The sequence below is a fragment of the Lolium rigidum genome, chromosome 7 (genome assembly GCF_022539505.1).
Source record: "Lolium rigidum isolate FL_2022 chromosome 7, APGP_CSIRO_Lrig_0.1, whole genome shotgun sequence".
Lineage (NCBI taxonomy): Eukaryota > Viridiplantae > Streptophyta > Magnoliopsida > Poales > Poaceae > Lolium > Lolium rigidum.
This window is the reverse complement of record NC_061514.1, coordinates 348,356,283-348,379,619: the sequence shown is the minus strand read 5'-3', so window position 1 is coordinate 348,379,619 and position 23,337 is coordinate 348,356,283. Positions and strand designations below refer to the sequence as shown.

General features: G+C 45.1%; 1 pseudogene; it reads right to left on the bottom strand.

Moving 5' to 3' along the window:
* Positions 1 to 995: 995 nt before the first annotated feature.
* On the bottom strand, positions 996 to 10,780 carry LOC124674511 (annotated as a pseudogene).
* Between the last annotated feature and the right edge of the window lie 12,557 nt (positions 10,781 to 23,337).

The window sequence follows — 23,337 nt, the reverse complement described above, 5'->3', positions numbered from 1 at the left end:
AACCTGTTCGGCTGCACGTCTCTCAGTGAAGAAGATGAACAAACAAAAAAGTGCGACTCCTGAATAGTGGCGGTCGTGTGAAGTAGTACATCGCTGACAGAGAACACATGTTCCGGACTTCAAGCGAAACCTGCGTCGACGGACCGCTCCATCACCAGTTCAACACCTTGCCGCGACATTCGTGGAGCTTCACAGGAACCAGCAGCCACGCAATCCGGTGGCTGGAGCAGGTCCATGGAACGTGAGGAGGAGCGCGAGTCCGGCGGCCCGATCGAGTGGTCGACGTCGCGGATGAATTTATATCTCGACGGCGTCCGTGGCTGGGAGCGGCCCCGGGATCGGAGGCAGCGGATAAGCGACAACGATCGCTCCGTCGCTGCCATCACCGGGGGCGAGGTGGCGACTCGCTGCTTCCTCCTGCATTATTGGACTGCCGCTAATACCAGTGCCTGTGGCTGTTACTGCTAATCTTCTACCTTGCTTGCAATCACTTCTACCATGATGGCTTGGCCTCGTACGATGGCAGCAGACGTGTCGCTGCGACGAGACCTGGTCCCATGTTCTGGCTATCTGCAAACAGGATAAGTCCTCGGCTGGGAAAGTTGCACGGTCATTTTCTTCGCTTTGCGGGGTGGAGAATATAATTCAGTGAGCAGGCATATCCACAGAAATGCAGAAAGGATATGCATATCAACCGTGGACAATTGTTCATGCAGCAGCAGAATCATGTGAGACAAATTGTAAATTATTCAGTTAGAAGGTACTAATATAGACTGTTACAGCAAAATACAGCTAGTTCTTGTTCCAAGGAATACAAGCGGCCGACACAGTAACTACTCTGGGGCTGGCACGGATCTACCCAGCACAAACTAGACAAATAAACACTACGTTGGACAGGCGTTAGGAGCACTGCTGCTGTTCCAAGTCAGAGAATATCCCAGCATCGCCCTTCACAGCCTGCACAGTTTTGTCAGCGATGTATTACGAATTAGTAAACCATGGTTTTCAGTGGAGATGAAAGCAATGATGACATGTATAGGTTTTAAACACACGGTGTGACACAAGTTCAAAGACTAGCATGAATAGACTGGCGAGTGGAAGCACCTTCTGCTTGAGCGGGTCGAACGCCTGACTACTGGAGCAGCGCTGTCTGCCGCGCCTTCCAAGACAGGTTCCCTGATTTTCTTTACAGTTGATCTGGACGAACCTGCACAGTACACAACACAAGTGCATTCAGAAACTGGACGCGTAACATGGATATCGGGGCTAGAAAGAAATATGACTCACCTCTGCGAGGTTTTCGCGCTGGATTGAACCTCTGCGCTGCCGTCTTCTAGTTCTGTGCATGTGGATGACATCTGGCTTTTCTCCGAACTAATGTTCTCGCTGCCTTCTCGCATGTTCTCCTTGTCTTCAGCATTTCCATCATCCGCTGAAGGATCGGCAGCTTCCTCTGTCTCCTCGTCTTCAGCATTTCCATCATTCACGGAAGGACCAGTAACCTCGGTAGATTCCCCTGTCTCCTGATCTTCCGCATTGATATCATCCACTGAAGGACCAGTAACCTCGCTACCTTCCTCTGTTTCCTTGTCTTCAGCATTTCTATCTACCACTGAAGGATCAGCAACCTCGCTAGTTTCCCCTGTATCCTTATCTTCAGCATTTGCATCATCCACTGAAGGATCAACAACCTCACTAGCTTCCTCTGTCTCTTTATCTTCAGCATTGTTATCCACTGATGGATCGATAACCTCACCACTAGCTTCCTCTGTCAAAGAAAAGCACATAAATAAGTGAGCTCTCTAGTAAAAACTCTACTCTCTAGTGCACATGTCATAAATACCCCATTTGGGTTGTAGTTCATAGAATAATGGTCCACTTCAGTTTTAGTCATCATATGGTGGATAGATAAGATACTCGCACGGAATATATCTTACACAACAAAGAAGATAAGGAGATTCTGGAAAAGAAAAAAAGTAACTCTAGCTTACCTTCAGCAGACTTTCCATCGTTCTGTCCAACTTCTTTAGTAACTCTATCAATAGAACTCATTCTCTGTTTATGTGCCTCAGCATTTCTTGTCGTGGCCTCCTGTTCTTTCTTTTCCTCGTGAACCTTGCTAACTTTTTCCTCGAATTCTTCAATGCAAACTTTAAGCTCTGGTTTTGCAAACTTCTTACACTGTTTTGATGAATTGCCATAGATCAGTGAAAGCATAGAATTCACAAATTCAGCATTATGTATTCAAAAAATGTGAAGCATGTGCAGCCATCCATGCTATGCAACCAACCTTTGCTATCACGCTTCTGAAGTGGTTCATCACAGAATCTTCGGATAATGCATGCTCAAACATCTTGAAATTATCAATGAGCTTTTTCAAGCCTTTCTCAGTGTAGGTTAGCTGAGAGAGGCAGTAAGAGATGTACTCCCACTGCCTAACATCTGAAACTCAGGCAAAGAAAGAATCAAACATCTGAGAAAGGGGTAAGCCTAAAGTTATGCAGTTCATGAAAAGGGTCAAAACAAGAAATGCAGCAAAGAAGAGCTGTTTCAAGGAGAAAGGATTGAAATGAAAGAGTCAAAGTCAGCTGTCTCTATAAATGAACTTACTACCTGCTTTTCTCAAAACAAGGCATATATGTTTAGTCAAAAGCCAATGCAGTGTAGGTTTGACATATCTTATAAACAAAAATAAGAACATCTACAAGATTTAATTAATAGATTATGAAAATATATTCTACGGTAGATATATTGATATCTATTCGGCATTCTAGATGTTCAGATTTTTATCTACATGATTGGTCAACCTTAAAATCCGTTGACTTTTGACTACATTTATACACCTTATTTTGAGAAACGGAGGGAAAAGTTAAGACAACATTTTTTGGGCTGAGCCTTTCTCTTATGTGCGTCTGTGCCCATGGCCATAGGACCAAAACAGTGTCTATGCATATACTTGTATCTACTGAATAGAGTAGCTCTAGAGAATTCCACCAAATTCGTCACAAATAACATGAACTGCTCATTCACACATGATTGCATCTCTGGTTAAGTGGTTACTGCTTGTTATTTCTTCATAAATTTCTATTTTCCAGCCATCAAAGTTCACTTGTCTCATGGTTTCATAGACATAAAGGTGGACAGTTGATTAGCCATTCATGGAAACACACACGAGACAACATAAATGTTCAGTATAATTCGATCCTAGAAGTAAAGCCATATACCATTTCCACCAGCAAACCTATTGCAGAGCTTATCAACAAGAGCTTCCATTTGTTTGTCCTGAGATTACAGTTATGAATATAGTTAATGACGGATAGAGGCAAAAGTACACAAATGGCAGGCAAAGAAAGCAGCGTGTTAGACCTTTTTAATAGAACCAATTAAAAATTGCATGATGCTGCGAAATGTTTCTTCCTTGAGGTGCTGATTGCACAGTCTGCTCAGAATATCCGGAAGAAGATTATAAATTGGATTGCTTCCTTCATAGTCGCCAAACAAAAGAGAGGCAATATTAGCTATAGTCAAACAGCAGTATTTATATATATCAATTTAATTTGTACAGTTAATGCATGTACCTTTCTTTGATAGCTCATGAAAGAAGAGTTTTGCAAGGCTTGAGATCCTCTCGTCTTCATCTTCTACCCTCACAGCCATTTCATTGATATAACCTTTAACCTGTATAGGATTTGCAAATGTGAGAAGTGTCTCAACAGTGGGAGAGAGTGAAATGTGTTTCAATCGTGGGAGAGAGAGACCTTCATCATATCATTCAATATAAGATGAGAAATGACCAGCACAGCATTCTTCCTCACAGATGCTGATGGATCGCCCAATCGGGCATATATGTGTTCTGTCCATGGTTCTAAGAGGTTTGGAAAGCGAACTGCTAAATCGCCAAGGGCTATAGTGCAGTTAGATCGGACGATTTCAGAGGTTGCACTTTCAGCAACAGTAAATAGGATTTGAAGATTTGCTTCGCTGAAAATTGAGTATATCATGAGATCCAATGTTGTCACTAATTGTATACAACTAAGGTATCCATAATAATATTAAACAAATGCAGTCATGTCAAATACAATTGCATACCAGAATTCTGCATCAATAATCATTAGTATACAAAGAGCAAGCTTTGCAGAAGCATGTAACACTGGGAACTGCATCAAACAAAAATATTTCGTCAGGAGAAAATTACAAGGGGCAACGGAACGAAATATTTGGAAATATCAGAAGTGCAATACAATCCAAACCTTTTGCAGCAAAGTCGGGTTCCTACAGAGTTTTGAAATAAATGGTCCGCAGTGTCCAATAAGGTTCTTTTCACAGGAACAGGAAACAATCTCCCTTTCAGCTTGTTCAGCAAGAGACTCTATTGCAATATCTACTGTTGCGCCAAGTCCCAGTTCAGCATTTATGCCTTGTGCCTGCCAGCATCACAAAATAGACAATAAAAAGCTCAAGTCACATGAAAGAATAATAAGTCAAATCCAAAATGTTCAAATGGTTAAAGATGTGCAACCAAGTAAAAATTACCTCTGAATTCTTGGAGGCATCTACCTCACTGTCCTCATTAGTGTGATGTGATTTGTCATTCTTTGGTTTTGTTTCTGAATCTTCTTAACGGAAGTCTCAATGTAAACCAAATGATTAAGTGCTATATGACTAATAACAAAAAGAAATCTACCCAACTTTGTGGCTGATACCGCTGAAACAAATGGACCATTCTGAGTTTCGAGTTCGACTCCATTTGACATGCCATCCATTGCTGAGGAACTGAATACAGAATTGAGGGATTTCTTTGCAATCTCGGTAGCAAAAATTTCAGGTGCAGGGTGTAAGGTATAGATGGCACTTATAGCTTTCTCTGTTGCTGCATACCATATTTTCTCAGGAAGCGAGAAGCTAGTTATCAAGCTTTGCAATGCAGCAAATACTCTGGTACTGGTACTTAGTAACTTGACCTTGTCTTCTTCTGATAATCTATGCAGGGCAAGGCATGCAGTTCTAGCAAGCAGAGGTTCTTCCTTAGCCCAGCGTCCAAACCCAATGTCAACAATATCTTGTAAATGGGAACCCAGAATGCTGGGAGATGACTTTGCTGCCATGCAAAGAATTGATAAAGCTCCACGGCATTGCACTGGCCTCACGCCGTTGATGTTAAAGCAAAAATAATCCCACAAAGCTGATATCTGAAAGAAATCATGGGAATTAGCAAGTGTGTTCCTCACGAGTAACATAAGATAGCATGCATAACTGCAAGGGTACAATAACATTCAACAAAATGGATATACTTAGGCCTCAGAAGTCATTTGTATGATACAGTTGTCAAAGGCTCAAAGCACAACTTCAATGTACACAGCAAATCAATAGAACTTCTATTGTTAGAATAGTCGGAAAAAACTGTCACATTGACATGTCGAATAGCTAGGAGCAAAGTTCTCAACATGCATCTTAAATTCTTAATTGATGGGTGTTCCAAAATTAGCTCGGTCACATACAATCTAGTTAATTGCCTCATCTTGCACTTCTAAACTACAAGGCAAAAGATAGAATAATCTAAGAAGCTTCACATCCCTAAACATGGAACTCCATATGCAAGAATAAAAGAGTAATTAGCATTACTGTAGCTACGAGTATAAACAAGCACATATTCCCATTAATAAGGTTGCACATAGCAAACATTAAAAGGAAAGAAGAGTGCACCGTGCTGGACGAAATCTCTCCTTTCAATACCAATGAACTAACTAAGTTCTCCAGTGCAGCAAGGTCACCAATGCTACAGTCAATGTTGAGGTTTATCAAGCTTTTAGCTGTTTCTGTTGGGATTCTCTTTGTGTATATGGCGATGAATGCGCTCTCCACTGCTTCATATATTGACTTGTCCTGAGAAAATACCTGCAAAAGGCTAAAAGAGTCAGGAAAATGTTGAGTTTTAACAGATACATGAGCTCATATACCAGCTAGACTTTCTGGGACATTACCAGAGGCAGCATTTTCCTGAGTGCTGCTTCTGAACCTTCAACCTGAAACTGTCTGCATCTCATTAATAGAAGAATAGTGTTCTCAACATCTGTAGCTGAAGATGATGCCAACAACTGGATAAGGATTGGCATTAATGACGTTATACATGTTGAGAATCGCAGACCAGCCTCAAGGGATGCAACCAAAGCTCGGATCTGTTCCAAGTTTGTTATATCTGCAATCATTGGATCTTGATCCCTCTGGTCTTGACTAGAAGGTAGGCAGCTATCACTTACACTCTCATCCTGACCCACAATCATTTCTCCCAGTTGATGATCATTCACAGGTTCATCTTCCTCAGGAGACTGAGACTCCATTCCTTGCAATTTCTCCTTGTACTTCTCTAAAGTTGCCTCAAAGGTTGCAGTCCTTAGTTGAGGCCCAAAAGGGTTGTGTTGCAGCATTGTGATGAGAAGCTGTAATGCCGATTTCCTCACAATTGCACTTTTGTCCTCCAATCTCCCTGAAGCAACTGATGCCACTTCATTCCACAGGCCAATTGAAATAGCATTTTCTTCGCACAACTCTGCCCATACCTGAAGCACTCGACTCCTTGTGTATGCTGACACATCCCTACAACGCTCAATCAAAATTTCAAGCATAGCCTGCTTACTTCGGAGCCTCATGGAATGAGCACTGTTATTTCCATCAACATCTTTAAATGCCTTTGCAGCCAACTTGCCCAAGACCCCAACAAGAGAATTTCTAATCTTGTATGATTCCCCACCAAAATGTGGTATCAGAACACCAAGATTGGTAGACATAAGTTTTGGCAACCGATCTGCGAGTTCTACTAGGAATCGCCCAACATTGTCAGCACCAGCACCATCTCTCACATAATCTTTTGGATCAGTGCGACCAATTTCCCTGATCAGGGAAATTGCCAAGCTTCCATCACCAAACTTTTTCTCTGCAGCAGCAGCTGCTTCCGTAAGATAGGCGACAGTGAAATCATATTTATGGATCAAATGCAAGACAGATGCACTGGTTTGAGAAGTCCTTTGATGCTTTGTAGCTATTGCACCAATTATCCGGCATAGGCCATTTCTTGTTTCATCGTCTTTCAACACACTTTGATTCTCAAATAGAACAAAAGTACACCTATGAACAAGAAAGTAAGATCGCTGTAAAACAAAAGTTAACTGAAAAGTTTACTATACCAAGTTTCCAGAATTTACTTTGAAACAAAGAGAGATATCTTTCATCAGCGCCGCCTGGACCAAAAAGTAGCGTAAGGTCAACTTCAAGAGAAGTGGCAACAAGATTCATGATCCGCCCTCTTTGCGCTTCCCAATTCCAAGCATAAACAGGATTCTTCTTCCGACCATGTGTTGTCACCTAAACCCAAATGGCAGAACAGGCTCACTTTTAATACAAAGGTATAACCATATAAGAAGCAAAATAATCATATCCTGAGCACAAATATTACCTTTGCCCCAGTGCCACTATCAGCTGAAGATTCCTGAGTGAGGACAATGGAAAGGAGGAAAAAGGAGTATATCTTGAGGGTGTTGCGGTGAGAAGCAATGCGGTCAGTGATAGGGATCCCGTCAGAAGGGGACATGGAAGCTCGTGAAAGGGAGTCAATGTTCGGTAGAAGGACACTGAGGTTGGAGCGCAAGGCCTCAACAAGGTTGAACTTAAGGGCTGGGGGCAAGCAAGTGAAGTCACGCACGAGAGAGTATACGCTATTAAACACATCTTGCTCCTCGATGCAGAAGAGTTCTTTGTCAGACAGATCAAATGAAGTGCCTTTAATTTATATCAAAGCAAAAGAAAGAGTTAGTCATATTGACAGGATACACAGACGTTGACAGAATAAATTGCTACTTTCATGTTCAACAAGTAAAAATAGTCTCAAGGGCCTAAAAGTTTGGTGCAAGCATTTGTTAATTAGTTGACAGGCTCATCTGGTTGTTAATAACTTAATATGATGGACACAATCTAAAAACATGTCGAAGGGAAAGAAAGCCAACTGGCAGTACCAGAACTCTAGATGATCTTGCTTATAGGGTAAATTTACTCCAAGATTAGAGACTCTTGTTGCAGTTTAGGCCATAGAACATGAAAGCTGGGTCATTATCATTTTTATCTTCTTTTTCTTGTCTAGTTTCACCTCTTAAATATATTTTCTAGTACAGCTCTCCCATAAACATTTCCATCAAAAGAAGGCACGATACTTTCAACACACAAGGAACCCAGTATTTTGCAAAATAAACCCAGTGTGGCTTACACCAGACTATATGTGAAATTACATATATGTTAGCTCAAGTCCTTGGATGGACAAAAAGGTACGGAAGTGACTTTTCTCCGATGTCCAGGACACTAGTCTTCGAATTTTCAAGTGCAGAGTCGGTTTTCACCAGGTAAGCAAATATAAATCATAAGATGATATAGGGAACTTAAATGTGTGATTACATTCTTCAAAAAACAACGAAAACGCATCAACTCCCACAGGGCTTCCCAACCTGGACGCCCAAAATAAACCATGGAGAATGATGTAGACAGAACTTCCAAAATGTATCAGGAATTTGAGTATATGAAACTAGTTCACTGTCTGACATTTGCAGAATTTGTAGTTGCAGAAACCAACGCTACCTTTCATTATAGTGCATAATTTTGATACGGAGTAGAAAGAAGTCAATCTAATATGCATCAACCCATCAGAATCTAGAGATCCCTTTTGATAGAACAAAAACTATAGTACTTTGGTCTACTACTGTTCATGAACTAGCACAACTCTCTCAAATATTGTCGCTGTGTTGCATATTCTAAGAAAGAAGTCCACATACCCCCCCTAAGTTTCAGGTTCCGGGTGCTAACCCCCCCTAACTTTGATCTGGGTCATTTAACCCCCCCAACTATCCAAAACCGGGCAAATTACACCCCTGCTGCTAGTTGGCTGTTTTGGAGGCGGATTTGTTCCACGTCAGACTCTTGTTTTGGACTGGCTGGTCGAGCCGAACCTGGGCAGCCCTGTTCATTACGCATCGCCACCTACCGCGCGTGAGGAGAGGCATCACGCCGCGCCGTCGGCTGCTCTCTTCCTCGTTCCTGACGACGACCAAGAGACGAGCTCTCCATCGCAGCCTAGTCTCCGAACTGAATATTATCACTCAACACACTTCATTCATCTCAACAGGTTACATACATATACAGGTGAGGCACACAGATCATGCCATTAGTGAGCAAGCCGACTGATGCTATTCTAGTGCTAGAACTAGTCTAAACTGAAGACTCAGTAGGTTGGTTACATAGGATCTGTACAATCGTGTCAGTCTAAACTCCAACATCAACAGCTTTACTTCAACACTCCGTTCTCCAGCTTTGCCGCGTCGCGACGCTGTGAGCTTTCCATGGCAGAGCGGTGCCTCCACATCCTGGACGGCGGCAGAGCTTAACCTATATGCTCTGAGGAGGACCCGGCCGCTGCTGCGCGAGCCCTGTAGTACGCCATGGTGGAATTCTGCAACTCCAGCAACTCCTGCACTCTGAAATCAAAGTCACACTGAATAACGAGTTCGCTTCCTCCGTGCCTGCACTCCACCCCCAGCCGGTGTAGATCGATCATTGACCGAGGCGGATACATCTCCTGCTGCCCCACCCCCGCCAAATTCATCAACGCCGTCGCCGCTTCCTCAATCTCCTGCTTTTATTTCGTCGCCGGCTGCAGGTACCACCTCCGCTCAATCTCCGTCGGTGCGGTGGGTCAACCAACGGTGGGGTGGTGTGGTAAGAGGAGGCTGCCGGATTAGGTTGGGGTGGTAGGAGGAGGCCGCCGGATTTGGCTCGGCCGGAGGACGGGAACGAGGATGGGGAATGTGGTCTGGGCAGTCAACGAATGGAGGATGAAGCGACCTTGTGCAGCTCGACCTGGTGCGGCTCGCCCAGCTGCCGAACAGGTGCGACTCGACCGTGCCCACGTGGACCAAAACCACCGTCACGTGGAACAAATCCGCCTCCCAAAACAGCCAACTAGCAGTAGGGGGTAATTTGCCTGGTTTTGGATAGTTGGGGGGGTTAAATGACCCAGATCAAAGTTAGGGGGGGTTAGCGCCCGGAACCTGAAACTTAGGGGGGGTATGTGGACTTCTTTCCATATTCTAACAGCAGCAAGACCATCAGCTTCCAGAAAACAATTTCGAGCAAACTCGAAATGCTCAGGAATCAGGAGAAGCAACACAAGTTAGCTAAAAACGACTAAGGCAAGCTATATCCAAAACAGACGTTCCAACTCCTAGGGACGACCAAACCAAATCGTTTCGAGTGAAATTGTACACCGGAAAATGGCACACAACAGTCCGGAACACCCTTATTTATGACAACTAGGGCGTTTACTTAACTGCGGATTTAGATTTCGAGATTCTAACTGCGCAGCCAACGAAATTCGCGAAATCCCGTTGCGACCGTTCGCGAAGGCAGAAAGTGGTGGGGCGCTGGACGCCGAATGCGCGGGATCTAGGGTTTGCTGCCTCGAGTTCGGGGGAAATCGGGCAGCGCAGCTGCAACAATCGCCCCCATCGAGCGCTCGATGGCGGCACGCTCCAACGGAAGCTCTGGATTCTGAGGAGGGTTGGGGGAGGGGAAGGTGGAGCGGGCCCGGGCGCGTACCTTTGACGAACTCCTCGAGGTCGGCGGCGCGGAGGGCCGTGACGGCGATGGGGGCCTCCGGCCGGAGCGAGGGCTCGCCGTCGTCGTCTCCGTCGGCGTCGCGCTCGAGATCCCGCAGGCTCGCGGGGAAGACGAAAGGGGGAGCCATCGCGCCGCGGACGCCGACGAGGGAGAGGGAGGCGGAGTGTTTGGATTCGGGCTGGGAAGGGGAAGGAGAGCGGGGAGTATTTCGAAATGGAGAGCGGGAGGCGTGAAATTTCGTGGGGGTCCACCAGTGCTGGAGTGGCGATATAAAGCTATTTTCAGTTTTTTTTTTGTGAACAGACTTTCAGATACATCCGTTGGAGTACTTTCACACTCCAGCTTGCAAGAGCATCTCCACCGACACCCCCGTAGCGACCCGATAGCATTTTAGGGCCGGCAACGAAAATAGGCTTGCACCGGTGCGTCTCAAACGGCGCTGGTCAATTTTCGAGCCCAATAGAATCGTCGGCAACCCCGTGCCGGTCCCTTCGCCAAGGGTGCGAATCGGGCGCGCCGGCACCTCGCGGCACGTCTGAAAACGAGTGTGGGCTCCGTCTGGCAGCCAGACACACCGATTTCCCACCTCCTACACATACCCGAGCCGACTCCCACCCCTCTAGATCGCCACCATCGTCGTCGCCGCCACGCCCCTGCCTGCAATAGACACCGCCGACTGTCTAGGAACCACCGTCCATTCACACGGCCACCACCCCCTCGACCGGCGGCCGCTGTTTCGCCCGGAACAGAGCTCTTCGCCACCGCGATAGTATCGCCCTGCCCGTAAGGTATTCGTCTGATTACGGCGATGGAGAGCGACGACGAGATGATGGTGCAGCTGTTCACGGAGGAGCAGAACGCTCAGGCTGTTCGGCGGCAACAGCAGCAGCTGACTCTGACGAACATGTTGTGCGTTCGCCATCCTTTCTTCGTCGTGCCTCGGCGCGGCGGCTCAAAGCCAGGCAAGAGGATGAACATCAACAGGCATCGTGAAGCCGGCGCAATGCTGCTTGACGCCAACTACTTCAACGACGATGCGAATCTTCTCCAGGGGAATTTTGGCGCCGGTTTAGGATGAACAAGGAGCTGTTCTTGAAGATTGTCCACGGCGTCAGGGAGTACGACAAGTACTTCATCGCCAAGAAAGATTGCACAGGTTTGTGGGCTTCACTTTAATTCGAAGTGCACTTGTTGCAATGCGTTGTCTTGCATACGGAGCTCCTCCGGATACGGCCAATGACTACCTACGGATGGCGGAGTCAACTTATGCAGAGACTCTCTACGGGTTACGCCAAGCTGTCATAGCGGTGTTTGGTAAGTTTATTTGAGAGCACCAAGACAAGATGATACAGCTCGGATCCTGCAAAATAATGCAGCAAGAGGGTTTCTTGGGATGCTCGGAAGCATTGACTGTATGCATTGGGGGTGGAAGAATTTCCCTTTTGCTTCGCATGGGATTTACAAGGGGCATACTGGTGAGTGCAGTGTCATTCTTGAGGCAGTGGCAGACCATGACCTTTGAATTTGGCATGCATTTTTTGGCATGGCAGGAACAAACAATGATATCAACGTGCTTGCAGCGCTCTCCGCTGTTTGCCGAGCTAGGCTGAGGGACAAGCTCATGTTGTAAACTTTGAGGTAAACGGCCACGCATACAACAAGGGGTACTATCGAGCTGGTGGTATCTACCCGAAGTATGCTACATTTGTGAAGACAATTGCCTCTCCATCAAACGAGATGGAATCCTATTTTGCAACATGTCGAGAAGCGGCACGCAAGGATGTTAAGCGTGCTTTTGGGGTGCTTCAGCGAGCGTTTCGCCATTTTCGTGTACCCTACTCTCACTTGGTCTGAGGCTCAGATGTGGGAGGTGATGAACGTCTGTGTGATCATCCACAACATGATCATTGAGAGCGAGCGCGACGCACCTGTGCAGGATGATCATCCATTTGATTATCAAGGGCCACTTGCTGAGGTAGAGCATGTACCCCAAGAATTTGTTGTTTTTCTTCATACGCACAATGAAATTGGAGATGCAGGTGTCCATGCACAGCTGAAGACGGATCTAACTGCGCATTTGTGTGCGAGGAGAGGAGGCACCAACAATGCATGATTTTATTTTTATTTGTTTGCATGTATGAATAATTTAAGTACTATTTCACAACAATTTCCTCACAATATGGAAAAAAGGTTGAAGATATTTCAAATATATCGAATTTTTATGTATGCAACAAATCTCCATTGGTTAGAGCAAATCATGGAGAATAATAATGGCACATACGTAAATAAAACTCAACACTTGCAACAATGTGAAATAACTTGCAACATGAAGCAAATGCAACAAGCATCCACAATCATTGAACATGTCGGCATTATTATAAATTGTCTCTTGATGATATTTTGGAATAACTTCTTCTCACTTTTGTGGTCGATGGCGGCCTCCGGCCGGAGCGACGGCTCGTCGTCGTCGTCTCCGTCGGCGTTCCGCTCGAGATCCCGCAGGCTCGAGGGGAAGACGAAAGGTGGAGCCATCGCGCCGCGGACACCGACGAGCGGAAGGGGAAGGGGGAGGCGGAGTGTTTGGATTCGGGCTGGAAGCGGAAGGGGGAAGGAGAGTGGGGAGTATTTCGAAATGGAGAGCGGGAGGCGTGAAATTTCGTGGGGGTCCACCAGTGCTGGAGTGTGGCGATATAAAGCTATTTTCAGATTTTTTTTGTGAACAGACTTTCAGATAGATCCGTTGTACACTTGTACTTTCACACTCCAGCTTGTAAAGCTTGTAAGAGCATCTCCACCAGCGCCCCCCTCATAGCGGCCCCGATAGTATTTTAGGAGCCGGCAGCGAAAATAGGCTTGCACCGGTGCGTTTTAAACGGCGCCGGCCAATTTTTGATCCCAATAGAATCACCGGCAATCTTGTGCCGACCCTTTCGCCAAGGGCGCGAATCAGGCGCGACGACACCTCGCGGCACGTCTGAAAACGAGCGTGGGCTCCGCCTGGCAGCCAGACACACCGATTTCCCACCTCCTACACACACCCGAACCGACTCCCACCCCTCTAGATCGCCACCGTCGCCGTCGTCGCCGCGCCCCTCCTTGCAATAAACACCGCCGACTGTCTAGGAACCGCCGTCCATCGACACGGCCGCCACCCCCTCGACCGGCGGCCACTGTTTCGCCCGGAACAGAGCTCTCCGCCACCGCGATAGTATCGCCCCGCCCGCAAGGCGTTCATCCGATTGCCGCGATGGACAGCAACGACGAGATGATGGTGCAGCTATTCACAGAGGAGCAGAACGCTCAGGCTGTTCGGCGGCAACAACAGCGAGTCGATTCCGACGAACATGTTGCGCGTTCGCCGGCCTTTCTTCGTCGTTCCTCGCGCGGCGGCTCAAAGCCAGGCAAGAGGAGGAACATCAACAGGCATCGTGAAGCCGGCGCAATGGTGCTTGACGCCGACTTCAACGACGATGCGACTCATTCGCCAAAGGAATTTCGGCGCCGGTTTAGGATGAACAAGGAGCTATTCTTGAATATTGTCCACGGCGTCAGGGATTACGACAACTACTTCATGGCCAAGAAATATTGCACAGGTTTGTGGGGCTTCACCTCAATTCAGAAGTGCGCTGTCTTGCATACGGAGCTCCTCCAGATACAGCCAATGACTACCTACGGATAGCGAGTCGACATGTACGAGAGACTCTCTACAGGTTCTGCCGAGCTGTCATAGCGGTGTTTGGTAAAAACTATTTGAGAGCACCAAGACAAGATGATACAGATCGGATACTGCAAAAGAATGCAGCAAAAAGGTTTCTTGGGATGCTCGAAAGCATTTAATGTATGCATTGGGGCTGGAAGAATTGCCCTTTTGCTTGGCAGGGGATCTACAAGGGGCATACTGGTGAGTGCAGTGTCATTCTTGAGGCGGTGGCAGACCATGCCCTTTGGATTTTGCATGCATTTTTTGGCATAGCAGGAACAAACAATGATATCAACGTGCTGCAGCGCTCTTCGGTGTTTGCCAGGCTAGCTCAGGGACAAGCTCATGTTGTAAACTTTGAGGTAAACAGCCACGCATACAACAAGGGGTACTATCGAGCTGGTGGTATCTACCCGAAGTATGCTACATTTGTGAAGACAATTGCCTCTCCATCAAACGAGATGGAATCCTATTTTGCAACATGTCGGAAGCAGCACGCAAGGATGTTAAGCGTGCTTTTGGGGTGCTTCAGAGCAGCGTTTCGCCATTTTCAGGTACCCTACTCTCACTTGGTCTGAGGCTCAGATGTGGGAGGTGATGAACGTCTGTGTGATCATCCACAACATGATCATTGAGAGCGAGCGCGACACACCTGTGCAGGATGATCATCCATTTGATTATCAAGGGCCACTTGCTGAGGTAGAGCATGTACCCCAAGAATTTGTTGTTTTTCTTCATACGCACAATGAAATTGGAGATGCAGTGTCCATGCACAGCCGAAGACGGATCTAACTGCGCATTTGTGTGCGAGGAGAGGAGGCACCAACAATGCATGATTTTATTTTTATTTGTTTGCCTGTATGAATAATTTAAGTACTATTTCACAACAATTTCCTCACAATATGGAAAAAAGGTTGAAGATATTTCAAATATATCGACTTTTTATGTATGCAACAAATCTCCATTGGTTAGAGCAAATCATGGAGAATAATAATGGCACATACGTAAATAAAACTCAACACTTGCAACAATGTGAAATAACTTGCAACATGAAGCAAATGCAACAAGCATCCACAATCATTGAACATGTCGGCATTATTATAAATTGTCTCTTGATGATATTCTGGAATAACTTCTTCTCACTTTTGTGGTCGAACAGTAATATATAAAATGATTTATCCATTAGGCATTGCACAACCAAAGTTTAGTGCCATTATGGACTTCGCGCAACTCTACTCAGGAAATAAGCCCTTAATGTGAAAGCACGAAGAATATGAAAATTAGCTGATCGGAGCTTCACCCCGCCGAAGGTTATTTACACCACAATCCATAAGCGGTTCTCGAGAGAAGGTTGAGATAAAAAAGAGTGGCCCATACATATTCAAAAGGAAGCATATATGTGATCATGTCGGGTATTGGTGTTTTGATTTGGGAGACAATGGCGTGGTAGAATTTGCAACGCTTACTTTCGTGATTTCTGTTCTTATTGCCACCTACATCTATCGGTGTCTTCTTTATAAAGAAGATAATTAATTGGGTTGTCATTAGAAGATTGCCGCATAGTGTGGAACCAGCCTGGTGATAATAATTTAGCCCCAACAAAGTAGTAAAGTAGATTGTGCTAGCAGTCGGTGTTCATGCTACCGAAGGTGTTGCGAAATAACTCTTGCAGAAACACACAAAGATTTTAAAAAGAGTTGATAATGTGGTTTGAGTGAGCGAGCACATGTGCCACGCAGTATGCTATATCACCAAGCAAGCCTGTGCAACGTCACCCTTCGAGACATTATGAAGGGCTTCGTTCTGCGTGGAAACCGTCAGGTAATTTTTTCCTTAGCTCAAATCAGTCGGGGTGTAAACCACAAACATTTGAGTGCGGGCTCTGGACTGAGATTTCACTCCCAGGCCACTTACGCCCTCTTGCAAGCCGGTAGGCCGCGGCCTGAGGTCAAGCCCGGCCTGGTCGTAAACATAATTAAGTTACCACCAAATGGTGTGCGGTTTTACTGAGTTTGCCCGCACAAAGCTTCGACATGGGCTTCTAGCTCACCACCACAGTTATCAACTCTTTTGCCCTCCACAGCTGGAGTAACAGGCGCGCGCGACCAGGCCCGGCTGGTGCAGCGTCGGAGGTGCCATTATTTAAGCTGGTGTTTGTGTTTCTGTGTTAGCGGTGTGGGACTAATTAGAGCTGGGTTAGTTAAGCACGGCTGCACAGGAAGAACTGAAGAAGGGTGCGTCGATGCGTTGGACTTTGGGTTTCCTCCGTTGCAACTTCCATCGGAAGTCCATCCTGCATGGGCCTCCATTTGTTGACAGTAGCGAACTTTTTGAAACAAGGGAACCTCGGAAGGGTTTGGCAGCATGCAGTTTTTTTTGTTGTTGCATGGACTGAGAAATGAAATGGTTCCTGGAAAATCCTCCGCCTTGTAGCCTAGCCGCTTCTCAAAGTACCTCAGCTTAGCTTCCGGAACAATGCCCGAAACGGCCGCTTTCTAGCCGGCCCCGCCTGTTGTCTTCACTTTTCTGTCCGAGTGATGCAACCTATTCACTTGTTTGGCTTAATCTCACTCTAGCTTACACTACTTCACACACCCTCTTTTTAAATTAATATAACGAAGTTTCGAATCAAAATAAGTTGTACATGAAAAAGCTGCGTGTCCATGATATGAAACAATTTCGACAATCGGTTTCGAGTTTCGTTAGTCGTAAATCGTCAATTTTGTGTATAAAGTTTTAAGCAAATTTTGCCACACGCTCAACCGTTTAATTTTTTTTTTGAGGAGTAGGTTCACCTCACTATTCCGCATAACTTTCATGTTGACAGGTTTTTGTTTCGGTGTATGTACATAGATAAATATATGACTCGCTATGTATGTGTGAGTGTACTTTGAAGTACTCTTTCTCAACTTATCGATTGCCATCTTTATGGACGGCGATGTGGTGATGATATGTGAGAGGTGATAATCATGGTCAAAAAACTCGTTGCGTGCAAACTGCTATGTCAAGGGCACCTCTAGTCGCATGCTCCGGACATAAAATCACTTTTTAAAGGGAGCCGCGTCGGATAGAAAATCGCGTCCAACCTTGTGTCTCAAAGGGCTTTTCGGTGCTATGAGGCTTAATAGCGGGTTTGCCGCCCTGAAGCCACCTTCGCCACACGAGCTCCTTGTAGACGCGCCGGACGCAACACAATGACAACATGGCGAGTAGCAGGGCAGCCATGTCATTGACACATGATGGTGACATGACTGCTCTTCATGATTTACGCTGTCCTAACCTCTGGTCAAACCTAGTAAATGGCCTCGTCGGTTCCGTATGAAGGTGCAGGGAGAAGTGAGAAGTCCCATCGCATGGTGGCGTGGCGAGATAGCGCCAGCTTTAATCCGCACCACCGCCCTTGCATGGCACTGACATTAAATTCGCGTGCGCCCTTCCCCCTATTTGAAGGGGAGCTCCTTCACTCATCGTCAAAAAAATCCTAGTGCCACCCAACACCGAAAGAGACACCACAACCGCACGTCGAACCTCCGCACCAGAGGTGGGGTCGCGAATGACTTTGCATCGCGTAACCTAACTGTCTCCAATGTGTGGGCTTTGTACAACGTGCGGTACCTAGTCCCGCCAGACATACGCTTGCCAAGCGCGCGACGGATGGCGGTAAACGATGTTGGCATTCTGTCGGTGCCCAAGATTGGCATCGATCGGTGATGCTACGAGATCCACGACCACCGCCGCATGCTGCCGAAGGTGGAGCGGGTGTCCCCGTAATATCCCGCATTTGGAGTTACATAAAGAGAGGAAACAGATGTGTGCATTGCATTCATGCATAGAAAATCCGGGGAATTTTTGCGCTTTTGTTTAAAACCTCCAAAGGGGTCGAGGTTTATCTTACATCGGTGGAATTGAGTTAGTCTTCGATGTGGGTGCGATAAATTTCGACATGACCTTTATTAATTTATTATGTTTTCGAGGGAAACAGTTTGAATTCAAATTCAAATATGAAAGACGTAATTCAAATAAGATCTTGGATTGGAATTTGAATTCTAATCAATTACATAAATACAAAGTAAATATAAATATAAATGAGAATCAAATATTACAAATAACAAATTCACATAAGTATTGTTACAACACTTATTAAAATATTACAAGTTACAAAAGAATTATGAGATTACAAAATGGAACTAAAAGAATTCCTAAATCTAAATCTTCTTAATATTTCTTGTTCTTCTTTTCCCCGCAATAAGAAAAATAAACAATAGACAAAGAAATGTTGTGTTAAGGTTAAAATGTTTGTCTCCGCATTTTGGGAGACATTTTAGTTTTGGAAACTAGCCAATGGGAGTCAAGAACTAGTCTTGATCCCCAAATGGTGATTAGAGGGAATTCTTTCTTAGGCAACATCATGAACAAATGGATCATGTAAAGGGACATATGGGTCATTTGGCATCAACGAGGCATTATCATAGAAAACCAGTGATCAAGAAGGCAACCAGGGACACAAGGCAACATTATTTGAGGCAACAAGGCAACTATTAAAAATTTCCCTCTAATCTAGCTAGAAACCATAAAGCCCACAAAAGTATTTATCCAGCATCATGTTTGACATTGAAAAGTCAAAATGATCATAACATTTAACAGCATTTGTTAATTAAGCAGAAGCTTGATTAACATGAAAGGCACACTTGAGTTGTTTAGCTCACAGAAATATATTAATCAGGAAGGTCCATATGTAGCAATACCATTCGACTAGCTAGTTTCACTTAGTCTACACAACAGAAAGGCCAACACAGGATAAATATCACTCAGCCGAAGCTTGCACAAGGAGGAGAAGGAATACAACTTGTTCACTTACACATGGAGAGGGGGCCACCTGCAAGCAGCACTATCACACATGCATGCTAATGTGATGTCACACACGCAAACTAACAACCAAGCACTATAAAAGCAAACCAAGACCCAACCGCATTCCGGTTTTTGTTTTGGCAAAGGCAACACCAACAACCTTTGATCATACACACACATCGCTGGCTATCCGAAATTCTTAGAACAAGCAAGAACACAACCATATAGCCCGGAACAAGCACAAACAGCTTGAAGGAACAAGCTGTCCACCGAAAAGAATTTCTTTCCAAGTCAAGAGGCCGAGGTACAAGGAGCAACGAGCAAAACAAAGGAAAGAATACAAAGCATCAGATCCATCCACCTTTCAACAAGGTTTTCACCTAGGAGGATTCGATGGATTTTTCTCTCGCTCTTGCATAGAGGTGCTATGCAAAATCATCCTGGAGAATAAATAAATAAGGTACCAAGTAGTATCTGTTCCTATCCAAGATTTTTGCCTCAGCCTCGCATCATTGGCCGGGCTAGGGAATCAAGAAAAGATCTCGCTCTTATCGCTTTAAGAATTCAACTAATACATCTGAGAAAGAACTGGAGATAATCACTTGCACCATCAACACAAAATCATAAGCCCTGACCATGTATGCACATGATCTAGAGATTCCATAACAGCCAAGCCACTAGAGGTGCATATAAGCTCACAAGTAAAATTAGTCCAAGAAGATGTCCAAGCATTTACTTAGTACCAGTATCCGCCGATATTTATTCCAACCCATTAAAACAATAAGATGATCAAGGAACCATCTCAATCCAATGAATCGAGCATTGTAAGCACACCCATAAGCTCACAAGAATCCATCAAGTAAACTACCCAAATGGTAGCAACAAGTACTTGTAGCTTGATGTCTACATTGAAATAAAGCACCACTCTATCATAATAAGATCCCAAGCGAGGCTTGTGCATAGATAAACAGAGTAAAACCGAAATACTTGGGTAGTGCATATTCATTTTTCATCGGTAATACTATAACTCGAAACCATAGGTGTGTTTAGATGATTAAATCATTCCATATGAGATACAACAATCAACAGCAGATTCATAGCATCACCCTAAATTAGCTCCAGCACAACATCAAGGACACTAGAGTATTAAGCAATGTTGTTACAACACATGAGCACAACAATAGATGGTCATAGGCAGAGTGGAGAGGGATTTTGCTTACAGTAATCAACGAGGAAGAAGTCGATGCCGTGGTTGCGCGCACAGCGCCGCTCCGCCGGCATCGAAGTCGAGGGCGAAGTAGTGGTCATAGCACAAAATAAGCACCACCAGAATATGGACGCCGGGGTTGCACACCAGTAGCCGTCCTGCCGGCGTCGAGACCATGGTCGACACACGACAATAACCATCACCACCATCAGATAATGGCGAGCATAAGAGGGGCACCGGGGTTGCAGACACTGCCGTCCGCCGGAGCCATGCAGAGCACGTCGGGGCAGTTCAGAGCCATCTCGCTGGTGCCAGAGAAGACAGGGGGCAGCCGGGGGTGAGCGGCGACGCCACGCCATCGCCAGGAACTCGAGAGGATGCGAGTGCGCGTGCAAGAGCAGGGCAGAGTCGTGCTGGCGGGGGCTGACTGAGAGGTGGCAGGGCCACACCGGCAAGCAGCGGTGCCGGAAGCGGCCGACGGCGAGTCAATCCGAGGAGGCTAGGATTGCTGTCAAGCACATGTGCAGGGTGTAGAGGAGGCGCAGTGGGGAGTCACCGGAGAACATCGGAGGGAGAAGTAGCGGCACGTCACGGCGCCGGGGTTGGCCGGTGGCCGGCCGTGCGACGGAGGCGACCAACTAGGGTTTCGGTGTTTGGGGCGAATGGGAGAAACCTCAGGAATCAAATCGGGGAGGGGAGATGTAGATCACCTCAAGGCGGAGTAAATCCATACCACGCCGGCGCGGTGGTGGCCGGGATCGGCCGGGGAAAGCGGCGGCGCGGCCCGGCCATGGAGGGCTCGGGGTCGTGTGCGTGAGACGAGAGAGGGAGAGAGTACTGGGGGTCGATGACCGGCCGGGTTCGGTCCAAAAGAAAACGACCAGGTTGGGCCGGGCTTGGTTGACTCGGCCATTGGGCCAAACCAACGAGGCCATTTGGTCTATATTTTTCTTTCTTAATTTTCTCCTAGGAAATTTTACCATTTAAAACAAATTAATTAAATAACAACCAATAAATAAAAGTGGGTAACAGAAAATTACCTTAATAATAATAGTAAAAAATACTTTAAAGTTAATGGAACAATAATTTGAAGTTTTCTCTAAATTTTAAAAGGCCTAATTTCAAATCCTAAACTAATAAGACCTAAATACTAAACATATAATTTTCTCGGTTTCTATTCCTCACATAAAGAAAATATTACTTTGCATTGAAATGCCATATGAAACAACAAATATTTATTGATGATTGTGTTTAACCATATGACAATCCTAATTGATCATTACTTCAACTACTAATTAAAACCTAAACCCTAGTTCCATTGTGAATAAAATTATATCCTCATAATTTTATGTGGAATCCTAAAACCCTAATGCCATTAGGAACCTAGCTCCATTCATTCATATGAACCCTAAATTGCTTCTAACCTAAACCCTAGGTTAGAACATGTGATCATGATACTTTCTTTTCAATCATAGATCCATAGTAGCAACTAAACTATTGCCAAGTCTTCCTAAAATAATAGAGACCCATCTCTAATACATTGGTATTACATGTGTTCATGCTTAGCTGATCAAATAGGACCAACCCTAGTTCCTATCTTCTGAGACACCAAACTTAGATATCCATGCTTAGCATCACCCCAATGTGATGAACCTCAGGAGCAACTATGCCAAATCCTGAGCATTGCCTAACCATATTCCACTAAACCCTACTAGTGTTGGATACTTATCAACCATCCTATTTAAGGAGCCAATTATTCCTTACTTAGTGAAACCAATAATAAAACCTAGAAAACCTCAACCCTAATTGATATACTTCTTATTCCTTAAGAAGTATGTTCTTCAAAAGTTATTCTTTTGAAGTAAATAAGGAGTAGCCATCCAACCAGCTTTATAGGACCTATAAACCCTAGCCAGCTATCACCATCAAGGTATACCAACCTTGATAGCACCCATGTTTAATGAATTGCCTAAGATGTGCTTCCAACCTTGTTAGAATCCATCTAATACTTACTCCTAAAACTAAATGAAACCATAGTCAACCATAGAACTCCACAAACCTAATTATCATACTTGTTCTTCATTAAAGAACATGTTCTTCAAAAGTTATTCTTTTGAATTATGTAATAAGTAATCATTAACCATGCATTATAGGACTTAAAATTGACAACTGCTCTTTATTTATTATACAACTACTATTCCTGGGTGTGTATGATTGTTACTATGCATTTTACCACCTGCCTATGATTCTAAAAACAACACAACTCCGAATCAAGAACCTTGTTTGTGAATCACTCTAAAAGTGCAACACACCCTAAACAAATTATCTCAACTCACTAATCCTAAGTCATCGGGGTTAGATCACGCTTAGAACGATTGCATCTCATACTTATGCATTATTGCATCCTTGCCAATCTTTTAAACATCGTCCTTACCGGACGATGATGCTATTTCAGAATTTGGAGTTATTGCGTATCGAAGACCTTGCCTACATAATCTTGCAGTCAAGAAAGGCAAGTTCATCGCTTGCTCATGTCATTTGAGTATTTCTATCAAATTACTTGCAAAGTATTATGGTTATCACTATTGCATAAAAATCAAAACCACTACTTTCATAACTATGAATATGACTATGTGGTGGGCAATGGAACCATGGATTGTGTTGATATGGTGGAGGTTCCATTGCACGGGTTTATATCCATCTAGGATTAAAAAACAAATGTCGCCAGTGATTCTTGTGCCGTAATACCCGTGTTAACCATAAGATGCTGGAGTGGGACGGAATAGTCAATTGTATTTCCACCTCTTGTACATCAACGGATGCGCTTTACCGTAGACCCTTGATCCAAGAGAGGACAAGTGGTACCCTTGATCCAAGAGAGGACAAGTGGTAGGGTGGGGGTCCCGATGAAGTCCCCACGGTAATTGCG